This window comes from Colobus angolensis, unplaced genomic scaffold, assembly GCF_000951035.1.
Source record: "Colobus angolensis palliatus isolate OR3802 unplaced genomic scaffold, Cang.pa_1.0 Scaffold88, whole genome shotgun sequence".
NCBI lineage: Eukaryota > Metazoa > Chordata > Mammalia > Primates > Cercopithecidae > Colobus > Colobus angolensis.
Window position 1 is genome coordinate 5,897,809 of NW_012122709.1, and position 8,839 is coordinate 5,906,647.

At 39.4% G+C, this 8,839-nt stretch overlaps 1 pseudogene and 2 gene segments (V, D, J or C); 1 reads left to right on the forward strand and 2 right to left on the reverse strand.

The window, feature by feature from the left end:
• The window catches only part of LOC105503813, a 908,479-nt gene that overhangs the window by 385,158 nt on the left and 514,482 nt on the right, over positions 1 to 8,839 (reverse strand).
• Positions 1 to 8,839, reverse strand: part of LOC105503812 — a 594,664-nt gene that overhangs the window by 349,736 nt on the left and 236,089 nt on the right.
• On the forward strand, positions 6,420 to 6,838 carry LOC105503806 (annotated as a pseudogene).

Here is an 8,839-nt window from a genome sequence, read left to right on the forward strand (position 1 = left end):
TGCTATGGAAATTTAATAACGAGTCCTCTCTAAATGAAAGGTGAAGTTTTTTTCCTTTATAAAAAAATTATGGGAATATTAATACTTTATGAAATAGATATGATCAACATAAATGGAGGCCCTATGTATAAACAAAGTAATTTGTTTATATATCTTTTCCTGCTCTTACACATAGAAACAAGAAATCATAAAGCCATTTTATGTCAATCTTGCTACAGTTAGAATTATGTTTAACTACAGCAACAAAAAACTCAACCAAATAATAGTTTATTAAAAATTTTCATGCAAAAATAAATCTGGGGGCTGGATTTGACTTGGCATCTAAGAGACTACCAGGCATGGGATAGGGAAAGGGGATTAGGTATGTGTTTTCCTTTATGCTAAAGTTACCACTTCCGTATTTTAAAAAGAGAAAGGGAGGGATAGGGAGATATGTACTCGTATCAGGAGAGAAAAAAACATTACGGGAAGGCCCTAGCAGATTTCTGGTCCTATCTCACTGGTCAGAACTGCTCTATATGTATATGGCAATCCCTTGCTGCAAGAGAGGGTAAAATGTAGTGTTGAGTGTTTTTTTAAAGCTGGACATACTGTTGTCCACATCAAAATTGAGGGTTTTGTTAATAAGGAGGCAGAAGAGAATTGTGATTAGGTTGGCAGCTTGCAGTGTCTGCCTTCCTGACTCCTCTGGTGATGACTCAGAGTATTAGGCAGAGAATAACTCATTCTCCCTTAAGTAGTCAGTGAAAATTCCACAGTAGCGGTGACACTTATTTAGGGGCATCAATAACAATATTATTTTAGAGACATTTATTGAGTATACATGTTATGCCTGGAACTTGAGACAATATTGTGTATTTTATCTCATTTAATTCATAGCAACTCAGCAAGATAGGTGGTCTTACTAACATTAATTTTTAAGGAAATGTAGGTGAGGATAAATAATTGCCCAGGGACACAGAGCTAGAAAATTGCAAAAACGAGATTTTAATTTAAGTTATTCTGATTTCAAAACTCAAAAACTCATGTGCATTGTGCTATATCATCTTGCCTCACAGAACAAATACAAATTCTTCAAGTATGAAAATGGGCCAGTGGAGGGCTTGCTATGTGGAGGAAACTGCCAACTTCTTTCTTCTTCAACCTTGAAAACTTGAAGCTACTGATATTTGCCATTCAAAGACTCATCTCCAAGCCAGTCGTGTGCACATACAGGCCATTGTAGTTAATGTCTGGGCATGTTCAGGACCATCAACTAGGATATTGCTTTGAAACCACAGTTGAATGCTACTGAGGTGTATTATCGGTATCTTTCTTCCAAAAAAGTGGCAACTTTCTTCTAATTTTTAAAATATTTCTGCTTTTTACTGCAGTGTAAGAGCCTGGAAACAGCAGCTTCATCATCTCCGGAGTACTAAAAGAAAGCTGTGAAACCATCCATTTCTCCCCCATTTTACTAAGCATTCCTGGCTGTGGTCTTCAGGAAAACGGAATGACCAATCTGAACCATGATGTATTCTGAAATTCTCCATGTTGATCCTTCGGATTCAATTAGCATGAGAGCTGAAGGTGTTCCCATTTAAATTAACAGAAATTCCTAAAGAGATGGAAAATCCCTGATGCCAACTATGAAAGGAAGAATTAATGAAAGAAGGAAGAAAGAGAGAATGAGGGGGCGAGAAAGGTGGAAGGAGGGAGAAAAAGTCATTTCAGGTTAGGAAAGAATCCCTAGCTCCCTTTCTTGGTGCCTTCTGCTTCATTTCTACACAGGGGTGGAACACTCAGAAACAGTCTGTCCGATAGCTTCCATTTGTCCCTCCATGTCGACTCTGTTTGCTACTGCCTACCCTGGGGAGTTGCAGGCCCATATCGTTAATGATCCTAATAGCAGGCTGCTTTTCCAGATATTTGTGTTATAGCAGGGGGGTCTTGTCCTTCAGTGTGTGTGGAAAATGTTTTCTGGAAAGGCAGTAGAAATAGTTCCTTGAGGGGCTGAGGTTGTCCTCTCTATTCATGCCATAAGCTGTGTGAGGGGGAGCTGGAGGCATGTGGCAGCCATGTGACTGGGGCTGGCAGCAGGGTTTGGGTGCAGGTAGCAGGTGCCTGAAGAGCACTGTGCTCCTGCACAGAGGTAGAGGCCTGTATCACCAGGCTGGGTCGCAGTGATGTGGAGGGAACTGTCCTTTCTTGCATCACCAAACTGAAAGGTTAGTCTCTTCTGCTTCTTCACTTCTCCACCAGTAACTACTGTCACCAAGAGGACAGGACCTTCCCCGGGGTCCTGTCTGTACCACTGTAAGCTGGTCAAAACACTTGAGGAGTTGCAGTACGCAGTGAAATTTTCTCCCTCTTGGATGCTTAGAAACCGAGGACTCTGCTCCAGCTGCTGGGTGCTCACCCCTGTTTAGAAACAGAGCAGAAGCAACCAGGAAAGGGAATTAGGGATTGTTCCCCAACCTGAAATAATTTTTCCTCCCTCCTTAGTCCTTTCTCCTCCCTCCCTTACTCTCCCCCTCTCTTCCTTCTTTTATAATTCCTCCTTTCATGCTTTGCCATAAAGCAACTTGCCATCAGGGATTTTCCATCTTCTTAGGATTTTCTGTTACTTTAATTGGGAAACTTTTCAACTCACATGCCAACTGAATCCAAAGAATGGACACGGAGAATTTCAGGACCATCTTGTCTTTCTATCACATAGTGGACATGGCCCCTGACTTTAGCTGCTCCTGAAAGAGCCCATCCTGGAACAGGCTTCTCTGGGCTAGAAGAGTGCTTGCTGGCACCCACTTTGAGTTCTGTAGAAAGGCAGGAGCCTCAGTGTGGCAGCCAATGGAATCATTCACTCTCTACCTGCCCCTTCCTCCAACTCAAAATGTATGTTGCCTTTTGAAATACTACCCTCCTGTGGAGAGATAGAAAACTGATTTATTTCCAATAATGTTCTGTTTCTCCCAATTGCATTTGGTATGCATAAATATCAAGATTAAAGTAGAAATGTAACAGGAGACCTCACCCACTTTCTTTTTCTTCCTTCCCTTCCCTCTCCTCTCATCCCTTCATTTCTTCCCCTCTGGACACTCCTTGCCAGCAATGCATGCTTGTCTGATTATTCTCTTGCTTAAGAAATCCCAGAGTCTAAAAAAAAAAAAAAAAGAAAGAAATCCCAGAGTCGAACCTTGAAACAAACCAGGCACAGTCCCCATTGAGACATCATCAAGCTTAGGGGGACTTGTGAACAATTTGTCCACCACCAGGCCAAAGTCAAGATAACACCAACCAGACCCCCGGAGGGGGGATTACCCAAGATAGCCTCTAGAACCAGACACACAAACCCTGCACCCCGCACCATTCCTGCGTGTCTCCCATCCTGCGTTTCATTTTTAAAACCCCATGATGAATTTAAAAACGTAAAATGGTACTTTAGAATGCTAGTTTGCCATCTTCTCAGTTTGCTGGCTCTCATATTAAACCTGCTTTTCCCATCTACCCTCGCCTCTCGTGTTTGGCTTTCAAGTGGCGAGCAGCTGGACCTGGGTCCAGTTACACAAAGAGTATTGTGACCTTATTAAAAAAATGGAAAATACATCCTTTTAAGCATTGATCGTTTAAAAGCCAGAATAAAAGAATAATAGAAGATAATGAAAGTATCATCTTATCATTTCTGATATCCTCAACAAGCATGTTGAACCATGTAGTGTCTGAGTAACTGTAACTGTAATGGGGGGCATATGTGGTGTGAAATGATACTATATTTACAGGGCCATACAGCATGAGTAAGCACAGTATCATAAACCTATTTTTACTAAATTAAAAATGAACAATTCTGTTGTAGATTATTTAATTTAGAATACATTTTTGATATTCTACTGCATTACTCTGTTATTAGATCCCTAGTTCATGCCTATCAAAGCCCTCATCACACTATCCAGTAATTGCACCTGTTGGGCTCATCTACAAGTTCCTTGTGGAAAAGGTTGTGCTTCTTTTTTCACTCTTCTAACCCCAGCAGTTACTAGACAGAAAGATGTGAACACACAACCATGAATTAATATGTAAAGTGTTTGTGCATTGGCATAGTGATTTAAGGATATAGATGTTGTGGTGTGGGTGTAGTATGTATTCAAATATCACAAAACCTTGTGTACTGAGAGGATTGTTTCAGCCACTGCATAGAGTCATTAGTAAAGATAGTCAGATTGGCCATATGACTATTTGTTAATATCTTAAATGGGAAAATACAATGCACATGTATTTTCTTTTTAAAAATTTTACCTGTAAGTGAGTATGTGGGAATTCAGATTCCTCGAGGGGCTTAAAATAGAGGGGGTCAGCCTGTGGGGCTCATGGGAACAAGAAATGAGCTGCTCAAGGATAATGAGCTATTGACTGCTTCTTTGAGGAATCCCATAACCCAAGCCCTTGAGATATAATATGCATTTCTCTGAAAAGCAGAATAACGATTTAACTTCAAGATGGGAATGAGAAGAAAATTTCCTTGACACTGGGATTAACTATCATTGTCATTATACTGATTGGGAATATGAAATGATCTTTTTTAGTGCTTGAATCTCCTTACACTTTCAGTCAGAAGAAAAATTCTGCCACAGTTTACAAAAAGGATGCAATCCAGAACAGCGTGGCTGGAGTCATACCTTCCTCCTGGGGTTCTATCCTAAGTAAGAACTGCCGGGTATAAGAAAAGGAAATATAGTCATGAATTGGCGTAAAGCATATAATGAACTAGAGGCACCTCAAGTGTCCCTACAGTAAAATGTTTCCAGCACACCTAAGCATAAACCAGCTCTCATTTAATAAGGGCCCTTGTCAAAGTGCACTGGGGCCAAGCTGTAGGCCCATTTTCTGAGTGCTTCTTCCCTGGCATGGATTGTTAATAACAGCTCAGATTGAAGAGATGAACAGGAAAAAGTTTCTACCTTTGAGGAACCTGAGCTAGAGAGGAAATAAGAACCAAAAAAATATTTATTCATAACATGGTGGGTTTGTGCTATTGCAAAACTATAAAATGCTAAAAGACGGGGTGGGAATAGCTGTAATTTATTAAACAGATAACTTGGAAAAATCTCTTTTTTTAAGATATCATGTTTACTGGGCCTTCATGATTGCGTAGAATTTTGCCAAGTTTATAAAGAAATAACATATAAAAGAAGGAGGTGTTAGAGTGAAGTCGTCTGATAGACTGAAGTTCGGAGATCATGGAGGTAATGATAGGAATGAGGATAAAAAGTTACTCGGAGTAGTGGTGTATGTAGATGGCCAAATAAACCTAGAGTTTTATTTTTGGGTAATGAAGAGCTGTGGAAGGTCCTGAAATAGCTTAGTGATCTAATCATAGATGTGTTTTAGCAGGACAACTCCAGAGGTGGTAATAGATTGGAGAGGCATGAACTAAGTGGTAGAGGATATACTTAAAAAGTTATTCCGATTAGCCAGGTGAGAAATAATGAGAACCTCGATCAGGATAGTAACAAGGAGATTGAAAAGGAGTGACTGAATATGAGAAATCTTTAAAAGATAGAATAGATATAACTCATATATCAGTCAATTCTGACTGATAAGGCTCAGAGGAAACTATCTCAAAATGTCAGTCCTCACAACAACAGATTTGTTGTCTATGGTATATTAATTGTGTGTCAGCGCATTTCTGAGGCTCTGAGGCTGTGCTTCCTGTTGCAAGTAGATAGCAGTTCTGTTCTATGAGTCTTTTCATTCCAAACTATGCAGAACTGAGTCTGCTTGACATTAGGAGTTAGAAGCTGAAAGAATGACTATTATATGATACATGCAGAGCAGAAATAGAAGGAACCAAAATACATGAATATATTTCATTTCTTCTTTGATGTGGCATACTTCCTATCCCCTCACATTGGTCAAAGCTAGTCATATGGCCAAGTCCAAAGTCAACAATGTAGGGGGAAGTACATCCTGACTAAATCATGGCAAGGATGGGAGATAAATAGTTGTCATCAAATAATATTATAACCTACTACAGTACTCTTGGAAATACAGTATGTGAGAGTGAGCTTAAGGAGCACTGTGAGATTAACTGATTTGTGGGAAAGAAAGTGTATTAATGTGATTCTAACACCTCTGTTAAAATTTGTCTTTTCTTTTCATAGAGATGGGGTCTTACTGTATTGCCCAAGTTGGTCTTGAACTCATGGGCTCAAGCAATTCTCCCTCCTCAGCCTCCCAAAATGCTGGGATTACAGGCGTGAGCCATCACGCCTGACCATTCTAAAATGTTTATAAAAAGATTTAGTGAAGACGTAGGAGAAATCAAAGATGATAACAACTTGCTTGTCCCATCTCTCTTTTTCTTTTTGTGTTGAAGGACATGACTTCAGTAAACTAGTTGTTCACATCAACAATGTTCTTTGTAAGATCTTGTTCTCCAGTTCAGAGTTCAACAACAAGCTTCCAAGATGCCGTCCAAAGGAAAAAGTGGTTCTGGAAAAGCGGAGAAAGGGGGAGCAGCCTCTGGGAGTGACAGTGCTGACAAGAAGGCTCAAGGTCCCAAAGATGGTGGCAATGCAGTAAAGGTCAGACACATTCTATGTGAAAAACGTGGCAAAATCATGGAAGCCATGGAAAAGTTAAAGTCTGGGATGAGAGTCAATGAAGTGGCCTCACAGTATAGTGAAGATAAAGCGAGGCAAGGGGGCAACCTGGGTTGGTGACCAGAGGGTCCATAGTAGGATCATTTCAAGAAGCAGCATTTGCCTTGCCTGTAAGTGGGATGGATAAGCCTGTGTTTACAGAACCGCTGGTTAAGACAAAATTTGGATATCATATTATTATGGTTGAAGGAAGAAGATAAAATCATATGAAAGACTGAAAAAAAAAAAGATCTTGTTCCCCTTTATCAGAGCAAATGGCTCTGCCCTGGTGACAAAGGCTCTGTGGTCTCTTAAATAATTGGAATCCAGAAGTGAAGATCTAAAATATCTAGCAACTGCAAACTTTTTTTTTCTGATTAACAGCTATTTAGAGTGATCTAAGATCTTGTTTTAAAGTCATTGTACTCCAGATGTTAATTTTATTTCCACAAGGCATCACTGCAATTGCAAATGAGCCAGGTTTGGTTGCACTTTTATCTTTTGGATTTGAGGACTGTCCTATGGCCAGTTTATTTACATTTATGGAAGTCTCCGAATTAACAGTTCATCAGAGGCCACACCACAAAGTCTCAAAGAAAACTCCCAAGTGCTTTCCTAATAGCTCTTGCACCCAAGTTTAATGAAGATTTGGTGTGAGATGATGAATATCCAGATGAAAGAGATTTTGCTTTTTCCCTGCCATATTCTGCTCCATCAAATACATGAAAATATAGCTCATTTTCTCATGAGCTCTATTATTCATCATATATGACAAAATTAAGTCACACTATTTAGCTCTTCATATTCTAAGTTGAAATGGAATCACTATCATCTTTGGTCAGTTACTAAAGAAATGTTTTGCTTGTTTGCTTGCAAGCAAACAAGCAGAAGAAATGTTAGCTTGTTTCATGAGTATATTTGGGATAGAATATACTTCTATCCCAAATGTGTCCATTATAAAAAAGTTTATCAATATATTAAAAAGAAAATATTCTATCTCAAATGTGCCCATTATTAAAAAAAGTTTTTTATCAGTATACTACAAAGAAAATAAAAACACTCCTGCTCAAACCGTACAATTATCCCTCTTGGTGTATAATTAGAAAAAATGTGGTTCCGTAGGAGTATAGGCAAAATAGTATGAAGTTCATTCCTGACTAAAATATTCTAAGCAAGCCATTTCTTCAGAATCTAATTTTCCAACTCATTCTTCCTTTAATAAACACAGTTTCGGGCCGTGTACTAGATTTGGGGGATGTAAATGTACTAGATTTGGGGGATGTAAATGTACTAGATTTGGGGGATATAAATGTGACAAGATATGGTCTCTGCCTTCCAGGTCCTTACTGTCCAAAAGAACTGCTGTCAAAAAAAATTTTCACAACTAATGTGTCAAAAAAGACCTGTAGCAACGTTACAGGCAAACATTGGACATGGAATAACTGCTAACAAGGGGGCCACGGAGAAATACTTTCTCCAAGGTTTAGAGGGGCAACCCAGCAAAGATTTGGAAACTATCCAACCTGCCTTTACACATAAAGTAGAGCTCAATGACAAACGAGAGAAATAGAATAGCCCTTTGGAGGTTGCACCAGAGAGGAAAGGGCCAGGGTCAACTGTTGACCTCCCTAGATTTTCCACATTTCTCAGAGCTTAAAATAAAACCTCTAGCCACACTATCAAGTCCTCCAGAATCATTCCATGGTAACAACCTGTGGTCCACATGGACAAGTCTCCTTCCACTCTGAGTCCACCCTGGGTAGCTTCCAGTGTGATAAGGGTGGTGAGGGGAAACTGAGTTCAAGGCACCAGTTCTGTGTAAGCCTCTCCTTAGTGCCACCAATGTCCTCAAGGGAGCTCAGGATCACCAGAACAAATAGAATAATGAATATAAAAAATTTTGGATACGAGAGAAAACTTTCAGAAATACTTTTAACACTTAACACTTTTGGTGGAGGAGTGATGAGTTCTGCCTAAATAACTTGATACCGAATTCAGACATACTTATATTAATACTCCATCATTGCCATTTACTGGCTAGGTCACATCAAACAATTTACTTAACCCACTCGTGTAACAGTTTTCTAATGAATTGAATGAAGCTTATATTACTTATGCCACAAGGATGTCTTGAGGCTGTATGGAGATTATGTATATAAATCAGACTGTGTTTCAACCAATCTATTTAGACGATTCCCTGAAGCTCAACTTTACTACTTCAA